The sequence below is a fragment of the Ovis canadensis genome, chromosome 5 (genome assembly GCF_042477335.2).
Source record: "Ovis canadensis isolate MfBH-ARS-UI-01 breed Bighorn chromosome 5, ARS-UI_OviCan_v2, whole genome shotgun sequence".
In the NCBI taxonomy this organism is placed as follows: domain Eukaryota; kingdom Metazoa; phylum Chordata; class Mammalia; order Artiodactyla; family Bovidae; genus Ovis; species Ovis canadensis.
Window position 1 is genome coordinate 109,288,090 of NC_091249.1, and position 17,598 is coordinate 109,305,687.

Here is a 17,598-nt window from a genome sequence, read left to right on the forward strand (position 1 = left end):
CAGATGTCTTTCCTTCTGACATAAAACTCTTCTAGGTATTACAAATGTGAAGGTAAACAGCTAAAGTCACAATTTTAGTTTTTACACAGAAATAATGTATTACCTGAACTTTAATCAAGTGGCACTTATCTCAGAGCTGTTTTCCTGTTATAAAAATGTTTTTTACATATTTTTGGTGGTTACATATTAGAAAGAATGAGAAGTGTACCTTTGATAGACATTTGGGCATGGATAGGTATTTTAGTCTTCCATTAAAACTGAAAAATTATAATTTTAAATGACATTTTCAATGATAATTAAATTTCATATTTTTTGCCTTAAATAAATGTATGTATAATTTTCATTTAAAAAAATGAAGACGTGAGTTATTTGAAGGGAACGTTGGTAGCTGTAGTTACTGAATACAAATAAAATGATGTAAAATTTAATAATATAAACATAAAATAAATCTAAAATTATACTGATGATAACAATGTATTCAAGACCTCTAAACAAATTTGTGTGTGATAATTTATTCTGTCTAATAACTATAGTTGATGAACTTACCTTTAAGCTCAATGCGTAACTTAGATATTTCAGGAAATTGATGTTTACAGAAAAATTAAACTTAGACACATTTCCTCATCTATTTCCATTGGTACCATTATTGGAATATAACACAATATATGATAAATGCCTCTTCTGCAGTAATTATGAAGAGCTGTGATTCAGAGGATTTTTTTGTTTCAAAGATGTATCATACTTTTAAGAAAAGGAGAAGTAAAAAGCTCCACATTTGCTTTACCTTTCAGAATGAGAACTGGAAAATTTAGCCTGGTATGACATCAATAGTCAGAATATATTATGCTTTAAAGTTTCCCGTGGAATGAAAATGGAAATGATTTAGTATGAAAACCTTGAATCTGGAATTGAATTCTTAAGGCAAGAAGAAGTTTGTTTGAAGGACTTGAAGGGAACATCTTAGTTAAAAATCACAACCATAGTAAGAAGGTATGTGTAGTCATTGTTATATTTCAATAAAATGTATATATATTTCAAAACCATTTGACAACTTATGTCCAAAATAGGGGTGAATTTATGGTTAAAATTATGAAGTTTAAACTTTAAGGATCCTCACTTGAGGGAGCTTTTTAAAAGACTAACATGCTGAAATAAAAGACCAAATTAGATTTCCTCTCTTTGTAGGAAATGATGTTCCAAGTGATTGATATTTTAAGAGTGGTTAGAGGGTTTACAGCAAAAAAAAAAAAAAAAGGAAAAGAAAAAGAGTATCATGGCAATAGATATTAAAAATATATTGTCTTCATTGTTTTGAAATTTTTGTTTTATTTTTCACCTTTTTAAAATCTATAATTTGTTGTGATTTACAATTTTAAAAAATTTTGCATTTTTTACTCTTTTAAATAGGGGCCTCATATTGTAAAATTTTATGCCTCTTTAAACCCTCACATCAAAGAAAACTCTTTACTATTGATAGATTTAAGAGTAATGCAAAAAATAAATTAAAACATACCCATTTGAACAACAACAACAAAAAAAGAGTAATGCAATTTCCAAAGTCAAATTCTTATAAAGGATGAGTTATATTTATATTTTTAAATAGTTTATGTGGATTTTAGTCATCCAGTGTAGTACCAGATGGGCCATTTTCAAATCAATCTTTTTGACAGTGCCATGAAACACTTACCTTTTTTTAAGAAAAGTAAACAGAAGAGTTATGTCACATGGCAGCTTCAGATTTTATACTATTTTTCCTATATAGATATGTCATATGTGTTTCCAAAAATTAAGATTTTTGTTTTAATAATTAAAGGTGATATTTTCTGCTTTGATTCCAAGTTAAGTTCCTTCACATTCTTTTGTTCCTTATTTTACTTTTACAATTTGAATTTTTAGAAATTTTCAGGAATGGAAAAACTTACCTTTAGGAATGTAAAAGGTTTCCACAGAATACAGAGGAGCTTAGAGTCATCTTGAAAAGACAGAGTTCTTCAAGTTCCAAGTGTAAGAATCCTTTCTCTGTTTTGAAACTTATATTAAGAATATTCATAGACAGTCTATCAATTTCAAATATTTCTTCTTCTATATTGAGAGAACTTCTGTTTCATTTCACTAGGGTCTCTTTTCACTTATTTAAAATATTTAGTGTCATTCTAAAGAAGAATATTATGGTGCTGTATGATTTTTAGACTAGCTTACCAGGATGGGGAAATCTGTGCAGTATCTTTAGGATCTATGCACACATGTCCTCACTAGAGTTTTGGACACTTCTTGGAGACTTTTCACGGTAGTTGGGGCCCACAGCCAGAGTTGTTGTTGTTTAGTCACTGCTGCTGCTGCTGCTAAGTCACTTCAGTTGTGTCCGACTCTGTGCGGCCCCATAAATGGCAGCCCTAAATGAGTTTAAATCCTGGCTCTGCCACTGGTGAATTTAAGTAAATCATTAACCTGTCTGTGTTTCTCTTCTTTGTCTTTAAACTACTCATAATAATCATCCCCTTAAGATTGGTCAACATATATAAAGAAGTGCTTTTATAGCCTTTACTATGTGGCACACAGTAGCTACACAATAAATGTGACCTCTTATTAAAATGTTTCAGAAATAATAAATAATTTGGTTCTCAGTAGGGGATAGTGGATCATAGAAAAAGAAAGAGAATTCCAGATAAGCATCTACTTCTGCTTCATTGACTACTTCTATCCCAAAGCCTTTGACTGTGTGGAACACAACAAAATGTGGAAAATTCTGTTCAACTCAATTGCTCATTCCTATCTGACTCTTTGCAACCCCATGGACTGCAGCACTGTAGGCATCCATGTCTATTACCAACTTCCGGAGTTTACTCAAACTCATCTCCATTGAGTCAGTGATGCCATCCAACCATCTCATCCTCTGTCTTCCCCTTCTCCTCCCTCCCTCAATCTTTCCCAGCATCGTGTCTTTTCAAATGAGTCAGTTCTTCGCATCAGGTGGCTAAAGTATTGGAGTATCTGCTTCAGCATCAGCCCTTCTAATGAATATTCAGGACTGATCTCCTTTAGGATGAACTGGTTGGATCTGCTTGCTGTCCAAGGGACTCTCAAGAGTTTTCCAGCACCACATTTCAAAGCATCAGTTCTTCGGCACTCAGCTTTCTTTATAGTCCAACTCTCACATCCATGCATGACTACTGGAAAAACCATAGCTTTGACTAGACAGACCTTTGTCCACAAAGTAATGTCTTTGTTTTTTAATATGCTATCTCTGTTGGTCATAACTATTATTCCAAGAAGCAAACGTCTTTTAATTTCATGGCTGAAGCCACCATCTGCAGAGATTTTGGAGCCCCCCAAAATAAAGTCTGTCACTGTTTCCATTGTTTCCCTATCTATTTGCCATGAAGTGATGGGACCAGATGCCATGATGTTAGTTTTCTGTATGTTGAGTTTTAAGCCAACTTTTTCGCTTTTCTCTTTCACTTTCATCAAGAGGCTCTTTGGTTCTTCACTTTCTGCCATTAGGGTGGTGTCATCTGCATCTCTGAGGTTATTGGTATTTCTCCCAGCATCCTGATTCCAGCTGTGCTTCATCCAGTGCAGCATTTCTCATGATGAACTCTGCATATGAGTTAAATAAGCAGGGTGACAGTATACAGCCTTGATGTACCTCTTTCCCAATTTGGAACCAGTCTGTTGTTCCACGTCCAGTTCTAGCTGTTTCCTCTTGACCTGCATACAGATTTCTCAGGAGGCAGGTCAGGTGGTCTGGTATTCCCATCTCTTTCAGAATTTTCCACAGTTTGTTGTGAGCCACACAGTAAAAGGCCTTGGCATAGTCAATAAAGCAGAAATAGATGTTTTTCTGGAACTCGCTCACTTTTTCAATGATCCAGTGGATGTTGGTAGTTTGATCTCTGGTTCTTCTGCTTTTCCTAGATCCAGCTTGAACATCTGGAAGCTCATGGTTCATGTACTTTTGAAGCCTGGCTTGTGGAATTTTGAGCATCACTTTGCTAGCGTATGAGATGAGTGCAACTGTGAAGCAGTTTAAGCATTCTTTGACATTGCCTTTCTTTGGGATTAGAATAAGAACTGACCCTTTCCAGCCCTATGGTCACTGCTGAGTTTTCCAAATTTGCTGGCATATTGAGTGCAGCACTTTCACAGCATCATCTTTTAGGATTTGAAATAGCTCAACTAGAATTCCATCACCTCTACTAGCTTTGTTTGTAGTGATGCTTCCTAAGGCCCACTTGACTTCACATTCCAGGATGTCTGGCTCTAGGTGAGTGATCACACCATCATGATTATGTGGGTTGTGAAGATCTTTTTTTGTATAGTTCTTCTGTGTATTGTTGCCACCTCTTCTTAATATCTTCTGCTTCCGTTGTGTCCATATCATTTCTGTCCTTTATTGTGCCATCTTTGTGTGAAATGTTCCTTTGGTATCTCTAATTTTTTTGAAGAGATCTCTAGTCTTTCCCATTCTGTTGTTTTCCTCTATTTCTCTGTATTGATCACTGAGGAAGGCCTTCTTGTCTCTCCTTGCTATGCTTTGGAACTTTGCATTCAAATGGGTATATCTTTCTTTTCTCCTTTGCCTTTCACTTCTCTTCTTTTCACAGCTCTTTGTAAGGCCTCCTTTACACCCTTTTTGCCTTTTTTTTCTTGGGGATGGTCTTGATCCCTGCCTCCTGTACAGTGTCATGAACCTCCGTCCATAGTTCTTCAGGCACTGTGTCTATTAGATCTAATCCCTTGAATCTATTTGTCACTTCCACTGTTTAAGGGATTTGATTTAAGTCATACCTGAGTGGTCTAGTGGTTTTCCCTACTTTCTTCAATGTAAGTCTGATTTTGGCAATAAGGAGTTCATGATCCGAGGCACAGTCAGCTCTAAGTCTTGTTTTTTCTGACTGTATAGAGCTTCTCCATCTTTGGCTGCAAAGGATATAATCAACCTGATTTCAGTATTGACCATCTGATGATGTCCATGTTCATGCAGAATCTTTTCTGTGTTGTTGGAAGAGGGTGTTTGCTATGACCAGTGTGTTCTCTTGGCAAATTCTATTTACCATTGTCCTACTTCATTCTGTACTCCAAGGCTAAATTTGCCTCTTACTCCGGGTATCTCTTGACTTACTGCTTTTGATTACAGTCCCCATAATGAAAAGGACATATTTTGGGGGTGTTAGTTCTAGAAGGTCTTGTAGGTCTTCACAGAACTGTTCAGCTTCAGCTTTTTCAGCATTACTGGTCGGGGCATTGACTTGGATTACTGCGATACTGAATGGTTTCCCTTGGAAACGAGCAGAGATCATTCTGTCGGTTTTGAGATTGCATCCAAGTACTGCATTTTAGACTCTATGTTGACTATGAGGGCAACTCCATTTCTTCTAAGGGATTCTTGCCCACAGTAGTAGATATAATTGTCGTCTGAGTTAAATTCACCCATTCCAGTCCATTTTAGTTTGCTGATTCCTAGAATGTCAATGTTCACTCTTGCCATCTTCTGTTTGACCACTTCCAATTTGCCTTGATTCATGGACCTAACATTCCAGGTTCTTATGCAATATTGCTCTTTACAGCATTTGACGTTACTTCCATCACCAGTCACATCCACAGCTGGGTGTTGTTTTTGCTTTGGCTCTGTCTCTTCATTCTTTCTAGAGTTATTTCTCCACTGATCTCCAGTAGCATATTGGGCACCTACCGATCTGGGGAGTTCATCTTTCAATGTCCTATCTTTTTACCTTTTCATACCGCAGATGGTGACTGCACCCATGAGATTAAAAGACGCTTACTCCCTGGAAGGAAAGTTATGACCAATATAGACAGCATATTAAAAAGAGACATCACTTTGCTAACAAAAGTCCATCTAGTCAAGGCTTTGGTTTTTCTAGTAGTCATGTATGGATGTGAGAATTGGACTTTAAAGAAAGCTGAGTGCTGAAGAATTGATGCTTTTGAACTGTGGTGTTGGAGAAGACTCTTGAGAGACTTCAAGACTGCAAGGAGATCCAAGCATTCCATCATAAAGGAGATCAGTCCTGAGTGTTCATTGGTGGGACTGATGTTGAAGCTGAAACTCCCAATACTTTGGCCACCTGATGCAAAGAGCTGACTCATTTGAAAAGACCTTGATGCTGGGAAAGATTTAAGGCAGGAGGAGAAACAGACCACAGATAATGAGATGGTTGGATGGCATCATTGACTCAATGGACATGAGTTTGGGTAGACTCCGGGATTTGGTGATGGACAGGGAGGCCTGGCGTGCTGCAGTCCGTGGGGTTGCAATGAGTTGGACACGACTGAGTGACTGAACTGAACTGAACTGTTCTTGGAGTTCTCAAGGTAAGAATACTGAAGTGGTTTGTCATTCCCTTCTCCAGTGGGTCACGTTTTGTCAGAACTCTCCACCAGGACCCATCCATCTTGAGTGACCCTACATGGCATGACTCATAGTTTCGTTGAGTTAGGCAAGGCCGTGGTCCATGTGATCAGATTGGTTAGTTTTCTTGTATTGTGGTTTTCAGTTTTTCAGCCCTCTGATGGAAAAGGATAAGAGGTCTCTAGAAGTTTCCTGATGGGAGAGACTGACTGAGGGGGAAACTGGGTCTTGTTCTGATGGGCAGGGCCATGCTCAGTAAATCTTTAATCCAATTTTCTGTCAGTGAGGGGGCTGTGTTCCCTCTCTGTTGTTTGACATGAGGCCAGACTTCCCTGGTGGCTCGGATGGTAAAGCGTCTGGCTACAATGCAGGAGACCCGGGTTCAATCCCTGGATTGGGAAGATCTCCCGGAGATGGAAATGGCAACCCACTCCAGTATTCTTGCCTGGAAGATCCCATGGACGGAGGAGTCTGATGGGCTATAGTCCAAAGAGGGGCAAAGAGTCAGACATGACTGAGAGACTTCACTTTCACCTTCATGGTGGAGGTAATGAAGATAATGACAACTTCCTTCAAAAGATCCCATGCACACACTGCTACACTCAGTGCCCCCAGCCCTACAGCAGGCACCGGCGACCCACACCTCCACCAGAGACTCCTGGACACTCACGGGGACGTCTCGGTCAGTCTCTTGTGGGGTCACTACTCTTTTTTCCTGGGTCCTGATGTGCACAAGTTTCAGTTTTTGTCCTCCAAGAGTCTGTTTCCCAGTCCTGTGTAAGTTCTGGCAGCTCTATGATGGGGTTAATGGCGACCTCCTCCAAGAGGGCTTATACCACAGCCAGGTCTGCTGCACCCAGAGCCCCTGCCCCTGCAGCAGGCCACTGCTGACCATGCCTCCTCAGGAGACACTCACACACAGTTCTGTCTCAGTCTCTGTGGGGTCTCTGGGTCCTGGTGTTCACAAGGTATGTTTGAGCCCTCTGAGCTTCTCTGGTGGGCATGGGGTTTGATTTTAAATGTGATTTCACCCCTCCTATGGTCTTGTTGGGGCTTCTCCTTTGCCCTTGGACGTGGGATATCTCCTCAAAGTTGCTCCAGCGCTGTACAGCCATTGTTCCAAGACCTACCATCTTTTCCAGTGGAAAATTCTTCAAGAGATGGGAATACCAGATCAACTTACCTGCCTCCTGAGAAAGAAGCAACAGAACTGGAAATGGAATAACAGACTAATTCAAAATTGGGAAAGGAGTGTATCAAGGCTATGTATTGTCACCCTGCTTATTTAACTTATATGCAGAGTACATCATGTGAAATTCCAGGCTGGATGAAGCACAAGCTGGAATCAAGATTTATGGGAGAAATATCAATAACCTCAGATATGCAGATGATAACCACCCTTGCGGCAGAAAATGAAGAGGAACTATGGAGGAACTCTTGATGAAAGTGAAAGAGGAGAGTGAAAAAGCTGGCTTAAAACTCAACATTCAGAAAACTAAAATCATGGCATCTGGCCCCATCAGTTCATGGCAAGGAGATGGGGAAACAATGGAAACAGTGAAAGACTTTATTTTTGGGGGCTCCAAAATCCCTGCAGATGATGACTGCAGCCATGAGATTAAAGATGCTTACTTCTTGGAAGAAAAACTATGACAAACCTAGATAATGTATTAAGAAGCAGAGACTTTAGTTTGCTGACAAAGGTCTGTATAGTCACAGCTATGTTTTTTCCAGTAGTCATGGGTACACATATGAGATTTGGATCATAAAGAAGGCTGAGCACTAGATAATTGATGCTTTTGAACTGTGGTGTTGAAGAAGACTCTTGAGAGTCTCTTGGACTTCAAGGAGATCCTACCAGTTAATCCTAAAGGAAATCAACCCTGAATGATCATTGGAAGGACTGATACTCAAGCTGAAACTCCAATACTTTGGCCACATGATGTGAAGAGCCAGCTCATTGGAAAAGACCCTGATGCTGGGAAATATTGAAGGCAGGAGGAGAAGGGGATGACAGATTACGAGATGGTTGGAGGGCATCACTGACTCAATGGTTGCAAGTTTGAGCAAGTTCTTCGAGATGGTGAAAGACAGGGAAGACTGGCGTGGTGCAATCCATGGGGTAGCAAAGAATTGGACACAACTGAGTGACTGAATAACACTAAGGGGATAGACGGCTTCCCTAGTGGCTTAGTGGTAACGAATCCACCTGCATTGCAGGAGTCACAGGTGATGCAGGTTTGATCCTGGTTTGGGACAATGCCATGGAGGAGGACATCGCAACTCACTCCATTTTTCTTGCCTGGAGAATCCCACAGACAGAAGAGCCTGGCAGGCTGCAGTACATAGGGTAGCACAGTGTTGGACACAACTGAAACAACTTACCTCTCACGCCCAGGCACACTCATATGGAGGGGATAGTACCAGACTTCCTTTCTTTCCAGGATGCTTTGGGTATTTTTGGAACACTAGTATCCACTGGATATTGTTTAACCTGTCATGCAGTCATTCACACATTGAGGAACTGATCATATTTAAGGGGACCTTTAAAGGGCATGATTAATTTTGAAAATGATTCATTGAAGATAGTTAGTGTAACATCTTCTGAGCTTGTGTGAAAAGAAATCATGGATAGGATTTGAATAGACAACTGGGTTGTGACTGGAATCACTGACTAATTTTAAACATCAATACTCCTCAATATTTTTTTGTAGAAATTTCAGATATACAGTCTTATTCTTCTTCAATTCTTTGTCTATTCTAATTGCATTTCTGCTTAGTTATATCAGATATTTTCTTAAGTGTGAGAGTTATTTTTATATCCTGTATGTGAAGACAAATTATTTGGCAGTAGACAAAGATGAGGTGACTGAGTTGTGGGAAAGAAGGGATTTAGGGCTAACCAGGTGGGTTTTGAGGAAAGGATGGGGTAGGTTGAAGATTGAGTAGTGATGGAGTTGGACTCAACTGGTTTGATAAGAAAATAGGACTTGTGAAACGCTTGCTAACTGCAAGTTTAGAATAGTAAGCAACTTCTGCAAATGTCAGGAGAAAGTGGAAGGGATGTTCTAAGACTTATTCAAGAAAGGTTTCATTTCTTCTGTGATGGTACCACCACATCTGATAACTGACTGGTAAAGAGATGATGAAAGCAGACCAGGATTATCATAAGTCTTAGCCAATTTGGATTCCATGATCCCAAGTAATTAGTGTCCTAAGATTCCTTATGCCCTAGTCAAAGAATCTTTGCATTCCAAACAAGTAACTGAAAATTTTACAGTATGGTTGAATTTCAAGATGCAAAAAGGAGACTGTGTTTTTCAGATCCTGTTCTAAAGACTAACTTAATCCTTTGCTGTAGTTTAATCCATTGGATTATAGAAAAAGAAGAGAATTCCAGAAAACATCTACTTCTGCTGTATTGATTATGCCAAAACCTTTAACTGTGTAGATCACAACAAACTGTGGAAAATTCTGAAAGAGATGGGAATACCAGACCACCTTACCTGCCTCCTGAGAAATCTGTATTCTGGTGAAGAAGAAACAGTTAGAAACAAGACATGAACAACAGACTGTTTGCAAACTGGGAAAGGAATGTAATGTATCAGGCTGTATATTGTCAACCTGCTTATTTAACTTATATGCAGAGTACATCCTGCTAAATGCTGGTTGGATGAAGCACAAGCTGGGATCAAGATTGCTGGGAGAAATACCAATAATCTCAGATACGCAGATGACACAACCGTTATAGAGAAAGTGAAGAGCCACTTGATGAAAGTGAAAGAGAAGAGTGAAGAAGTTGGCTTAAAATTTAACATTCGCAAAATGAATATCATGACATCTGGTCCCATCACTTCATGGCAAATAGATGGGGAAACAATGGAAACAGTGACAGACTTTATTTTTTTTTTTTGGCTCCAAAATCACTGCAGATGGTGACTTCAGCCATGAAATTAAAAGATGCTTGTTCCTTGGAAGAAAAGCTATGTCCAACCTAGACAGCATATTTAAAAGCAGAGGCATTACTTTGCCAACAAAGGTCCATCTAGTCAAAGCTATGGTTTTTCCAGTAGCATGGATGTGGCAGTTGGACTATAAAGAAAGCTGAGTGCCAAAGAATTGATGCTTTTGAACTGTGGTGTTGGAGAAGACTCTTGAGAATCCCTTGGACAGCAAGGAGATCCAACCAGTCCATGCTAAAGGAAATCAGTCCTGAATATTCATTGGAATGACTGATGCTGAAGCTGAAACTCCAATACTTTGGCCACCAGTGCGAAGAACTGACTCACTGGAAAAGACCGTGATGCTGGGAAAGACTGAAGGTGGGAGGAGAAGGGGATGACGGAGGATGAGATGGTTGGATGGCATCACTGACTTGATGGACATGAGTTTGAGTAAGCTCTGGGAGTTGGTGATGGACAGGGAGGCCTGGCGTGCTGCAGTACATGGGGTCGCAAAGAGTCGGACTTGACTGAGCGACTGAACTGAATCATTTGCTTGTGAAAAATCCAGACAGAGGAAAACCAGAAACTTCTGTTGGCAGTTCCCTCTATAATTCATTAAAACCTTTCATCCGGCTGTTTTGTGACATATTCGTAGGTCTGTAAATATTAAAGACATTTATAATATGTAAATATACCATGGAACTCTGGAGTAAGACAGAAAGAAGAGCATGCCTGTGTGCTAGATTTCTTCAGTTGTATCTGACTCTGTGTGACCCTATGGACTGTAGCCCGCCAGGCTCCTCTGTCCATGGGATCCTCCAGGCAAGAATACTGGAGTGAGTTGCCATGCCCTCCTCCAGGGGCTCTTCCCAACCCAGGGATCGAATCCTAGTCTCTTGTGTCTCCTGCATTGGCAAGTGGGTTCTTTACCAGCATCACCACGTGGGAAGCCCAGAAGGAAAAGGGACACATATCTAATTATGAAAATTGTGTGAGATAGTTGCCAGGTATTTGTTGAGGAAGAAAAATGCCACGTTACAGTAAGAAGCCTTGTACATTGTATAGTGTGTTTAGACCCCATTGTAAAATGTTCTGTGCATTTTTTGCAAGAGGCTTTTATTAATAAGATGTAGACTATGTCTATAATGCTGTATTTTGCTTTCATCCCTTTGTGTTAGGCTTGGTTTTGTGCAGTCACTGCAGTCGTATCTGAGTCTTTGCGACCCTATGGACCATAGCCCGCCATGCTCCTCTCTTCATAGGATTCTCCAGGCATGAATACTGGGGTGGGTTGCCATTTCCTTCTCCAGGGGATCTTCCCAACCTGGAGACTGAACCCATGTCTCTTAAGTCTCCTACACTGGCAGGCTGTTATCTCTCATTTTAGGAAACAAACTGAAGCAACCTGATCTTCACTGTTGCCAACACTGGAGAGACGAAAGTTAAAAGAAATAGTTATACAACTAAAGAAGGAAATGCAAAGAGCCAACAGTTTTTTAAGCTGCCTTTTCTTCCCTCCTCTCCTTCCCTCTCTCCCTCTTTCTTCTTTTCTTATTTCCCTCCTTTCCTTTCTCTTTCCTTTTTCCCTTCCCTGCTTCATTTTTAAAGCCTGGAATTGTTTAGGTTTGTATGAAACCCTAACAGGAAGATAAGGGAAAGTCTGTTCTTTTTTATTTTTAATTTAAATTTATTTATTTTAATTGGAGGCTAATTACTTTACAATATTATATTGGTTTTGCCACACATCAACATGAATCCACCACGGGTGTACAAGTGTTCCCCATCCTGGACGCCCCTCCCACCTCCCTCCCCGTACCACCCCTCTGGGTCATCCCAGTGCACCAGCCCCGAGCATCCTGTATCCTGCATCGAACCTGGACTGGTGATTCGTTTCATATATGATGTTATACATGTGTCAATGCCATTCTCCCACATCATCCCACCCTCTCCCTCTCCCACAGAGTCCAAAAGACTGTTCTATATATCTGCGTCTCTTTTGCTGTCTCGCATACAGGGTTATCATTGCCATCTTTCTAAATTCCATATATATGCATTAGTATACTGTATTGGTGTTTTTCTTTCTGGGTTACTTCACTCTGTATAATCGGCTCCAGTTTCATCCATGTCATGAGAGCGGATTCAAATGCATTCTTTTTAATGGCTGAGTAATACTCCATTGTGTATATGTACCATAGCTTTCTTATCCATTCATCTGCTGATGGACATCTAGGTTGCTTCCATGTCCTGGCTATTATAAACAGTGCTGCGATGAACACTGGGGTACACGTTCTGGTGGAAACATGGATGAGACATAACCATTTAGGGAGAATAATTTGGGAATTATTGAGAATTATTATTATTGAGAATTATTTGAGAATAACCGATTAATTATGTTAAAGGAAGAGACCCAGATGTTTAAACAACTTTGCTCTGGCTTCTGATTTTGACTCTTGGGGGAATTTGTGATTAGGCTGAAAATGCTCCTGGTAATAGGGAAATTCTTGACATGGATTGTCAAAATGGCCATTGAAATTTTACATTCTCTTCTATTTTTTCACTTGCTTTTAAACTTCCTAAATATTAAGGTTGAATATGGTAGAAAAATTATGTGGCTCAGTTTTGTAGTCACTTTATAATTTAATATAAGATCATATGTATGATACATACACATGGTTCTGTTGCTTTAGTAGCTGGTTAAAAGTCTACCAGACTTTATTAGATTTAGTCTGCACATTTTAAGAAAACTAAAAATTCTCTGTTTTCTAAGACAGACCTTTATTTCATGATTACAGTGCAAATACATTGGTCAAAATTTTATAAAGTAATGTACCAAATATTAGAATTTACCAAACTCTTGAGAAATTCTAAGTTTGTTAAAAAAGTTTTTTAGCACTCCCTACACCAAAGCTATTTTCTATTTCTTTTCTGTGCCCCACAGAAGAACATAAACCTGAAATTAGCAGGACAGTATGTATATAGCAACGTTACATTATTATGAAATAGTTGCCTGGTCTAGAAAGCTCTTTTAATCCTCTAGAGGGCAATGCTTCACTTTTATATCACTAATCCAGAGAAAAATTTTAGAACAGCTTTATTTCTTAAGAGACTAGAAATGGTTCATTTTACTCATTCTCTCTTTTAAAGTATATTGTATAGCTGAGACATTTAACAAGACATACTTTTAACCAGAAAATATCCAAGATAATCAGAACTAATCCGACTAATATCGGAGTTGGATTTTTAGGGAAGATTTCTTTGGCTTTCCTTTTTTATTTTCTAAGAAAGCATAGATAGAGCTTGACCTATACTCTAAATTTAGGTATAATTGAATTCTCTTTTTCAAAAGATAAACTTTCTTTCTTTCAAAAAACATTTTGACTTAAGGCTCCAGATTTGTCGCTTGATTTGCTAGAAAACAAACAAAAAGAAAAATCCAAAATTAAAACTAAAATCTCAGACTCTCCTCTTTGTTTTACTTTTCTATTTCTGTTTTTCATGCTATTTAAAATTTTAGAATATCCCTCTTGTGTTATATCTTTCATTTTTTGTGTGTATGTCCACAAAACAAATGGATTTGTTAAGAAACAGAGTCCTTCGCTATCCCTTTCAACCCACTTTTACTCTATCCTCCTTAAAAAGAAAACCAAAAATATTAGAGTGGTAGACTGAACTCTAAGATGGTCCTTAAGATTTCTGGTCCCTGTGTACATACATACATTCAGCTAGTTATTCGATCAAATCATAGTGAAGGGATTTTGCAGCTGTAATTAAGATAGATTCCAAACAGTTAATCTTAAAACAGGGAGGAGTCATCTGAGTTAGTCTGACTTAGTCATGAGTCCTTTAAATATATGAAGGGATAAAGACTTCAACAAGTGAATTTTTTGAGGTGAGTATGATTCAGCATGTAAAAAACACGTTTAGTTCAAATCTGCTATGAAGCTAGCCTAGTATGGTGGCTGTGGGAGTTGAAGGGAATAGCCTGGCCAATAAAAAGAAGAATCATTAAGATGAGTTATTTAGAATGCAATATAGAGACATTTTTTAAACTTTGGAAAAAATTGGGAAAACCTTGTTTAGAATAGGAAGATGTGTTGAATCTACTGCTTTTTGAGGCAATGGAAGGGCTCAAAGTGTTCTGTAGGTGAAAAGTGTTGGAGGTCTGCAGAAATGGATCTAAGCCAAGTCTAAATCCAGGGTCTCCTGAGATATGCCTGTTGTTTCTTCCAGTCTCACAGTGAATATTCAGGAATGTGTTGTGTTATTTAACACCAGCCTCTAGGTGGGTTCCATCCCTGGGTTGGGAAGATCCCCTGGAGGAGGGAAAGGCTACCCACTCCAGTATCCTGGCCTGGAGAATTCCAAGGACTGCATAGTCAGTCCCACTCAGTCGGGACACGACTGAGTGACTTTCACTTTCACTGTCTAGCCTCAATGGGTAAGTAAGCACAGAAAGAAGAATCATGGGAGGCAGTGGCAAGGATAGCAAGGTTGAACCACTCACATTTGCAACTCCACTGTTTGTTTTTATGGGGGCTTGGGGATGGGAACCCTATTCCCTTAATAGGAAGCATATTAGGTGATTTCTTTGTGTAAATATTTATGTAAGCTTACGTATTCTTTGCTTGTTAAGATTTAATATTTTTTTCTTTTGGCATATTTTTAAGGAGCGTCTTATAATTCCATGCGACAAGCACGACAATTTTGATGATTGCTAGAGTAGGATTCACTCATTCAACAAATGCTCATTGAGCATCAAAATTATAACTTCAAAGAAAACACACTTTCTAGTAGGTGATATAATAATGTGTGAGTTGTCAATGGAAATCAAAAGAACAAAAGAGAAAACTTAGCCCCATTGGCTAACTTCAGTGAGGAGTGCTCTTAGATGTCTCAGATCTTTGTAAAATCAGGAAAATATCGGATTGTGGAAGGTTACCTAAACTAAGGCAATACAAATTATGAAATCCTGGCCAAAGAATCATTGAGATTTGTTAAGTAGGAAGTCATTGATGTCTTCAAGGCAATACTTTCTTTAGTAGTGACACTGAGGCTGTGGGTGGGGGTTGTAGTAAGTATATGTTGAGATGGAGAGGTGTTGTAATTAGGAAAAGAGATTCAATTTTACTCATCACAAAATTCATCACAATCTTTCCTAAGTTGCCTAATATACTCAGTTGTTATCTATAGCTTACCAAACATTTTGACTTGTTCTTGTTTCAGGAAAGTTATAGTTCATGTTTAAATGATATTTAATGATCAAATTGTGATTGAAGCAAAATCTGCAGTTGTACTTTTCAGTGGTTACCTCAAAATTCAAGCTTGAATAAGCAGAGAGAACACAGAAATCTTTATAGTCTCAATCCATGTCTAATTTTTTGGCTCCAACTCTTATTCAAATATCCTTCCAGGACCTTGGGGCTAAACATTTAATCCATGTTTATTCCCTTGAATAAGTGGCAGTATAAATTTTATGGTAGAATCAGTTCAGATGGAAAGTACCAGAGCCAGGTATGGGATTACTACCCTGAGAGTGATGAACTGGAGCCAAGGTCTGCAGGGAGGAGAGACCCCTGTGTTAAGACTTGTCCACCGTGAGGAAGGCTTTCTCCCACTGAGAACGATGCTGGAGACCCTGGTTGTATGGCACTTTTTCTTTAATGAGAACAGATTAACTCTTTCTGCAGATGATTTTTAAAAATTATTATCTGATTTTTTTGTATTTCAACCTGTCTTCAATGGAATTATTTTCCTTCTTTTAATTTTCACTTTTATATTTTAATTATTCATTCCAAAATTTTTGTGGAGTATCCCAGGCACTATTCTACATGCTTGATGAAGAACTATGACTATCTCCACCAGAGTAGAGCTTATATTCTAGCAGAGAAGACAAATAATGATAAAATATGTGATAAAATTATACAAATAAACAAGTTATATTAATTAATATGTACTTAATTAATTTTAAGGTATTGTATATAGTTAATAAACAAAGCAATGCAGGCTGTTGAAGGTAATAACAACTATCATCTTCTTTGGTCACAAAGAGGAGTACTTTATATTTTCCAGATAAACTTGTTGGTGAACAAAATGTACAGTATATAGTTTTAACAGCCAATTTTGTATCTGTGAGCTAATGAAACCTTGTGGTGCTCTTTCACGTTTATATTTACTCCCTATAAGCAGAGGTTGATTTTCAAATTTAGTAACTTTCTTCCAAAAAATGTGACTTGCATCTATCGAAAGTGTGAAAGTGAAAGTGTTAGTCACTCAGTCAGGTCCAACTCTTTGCGACTCCATGGACTGTAGCCAATGAGGCTCCTCTGTCCATGGAATTCTTCAGGCAAGAATACAGGAGTGGGTAGCCATTCCTTACTCCAGTGGATGGGATCGAACCAGCGTTTCCTGCATTGTAAGCAGATTTTATTTTACCATCTGAGCCACCAGGAAAGCCCTCTTTAATGTTTGTATTTACTCCCTACAAGCAATTGATTTTCAATCTTAGTGTAACTTTTAAAATCACCAAGTCATTTCCCCAATATTCTGGTTAAGCTGAACCTCAGTTCCATGAGATCTTTGAACACTGAGGGGTCTGATAGAAGGCTCAGGGTGCTTCTGAACATTCACCAAGTGTAATTCTCCCTTCACCTGACAAGAGATGGGGCGGATAAAGTGCATTTGTTTCTTCTGGAGTCATGGTTCATCAGAGCCTTTACTATGTTGCTGCAAGAGAAAATTGTTCCCTGTCCAGATAGGGAAGGAAAAAGAAACAAGGAGAGCTTTATGCAAGTCTGGCATTTTTCTTGTTCTCTCTGGAGTCTATGTATGCATTCTATTTTAAAATATTTCTATTAGAGAAAACAATAACCCTGATTCTCTGTTTTGACTGGGAAAACAAATGTATAATTTTCAATCCCTTAGTTAAGTTGAAATCCATGGGGACAGATATATTTCAGAATTCACATTTTTTTTGCCCTTTAGAAAGGTAATACAGTCCGATACCACTTATTTGTTTTGCAGTGTTCTTCACTTATAAATTTTAACCCCAATTATTGGACTTTAAGATTAGTATTAGTGGTTTATTACTTTATTTACTTAGGGCTTATAATTCTTAAGAGGCATCTTTTAGTATACCTAATTAGCATTCTACTATTAAGTGGAGAGATTTTATACCTTCTAAACAAATACTGGAAGACAGCTCAGAATTATTAGCACTAGTGAAATGTTAATATACGTATATATTCACACACATATATGCCTTCAATATGTAACTGAAACCTTCTG

The 17,598-nt window shown here is 38.5% G+C and overlaps 1 long non-coding RNA gene across 4 annotated transcripts in view; it reads left to right on the top strand.

The window, feature by feature from the left end:
- LOC138441536 (uncharacterized) overlaps positions 1-17,598 on the top strand; it is a 151,266-nt gene that overhangs the window by 39,195 nt on the left and 94,473 nt on the right. The window contains exon 3 of one of the 4 annotated variants that reach the window (XR_011257387.1): positions 792-990. The exons of the other annotated variants lie outside the window; for them this stretch is intronic. This is a non-coding gene — a long non-coding RNA (uncharacterized lncRNA). The remainder of the gene's footprint in view (positions 1-791; positions 991-17,598) is intronic. 4 annotated transcript variants of the gene reach the window in all.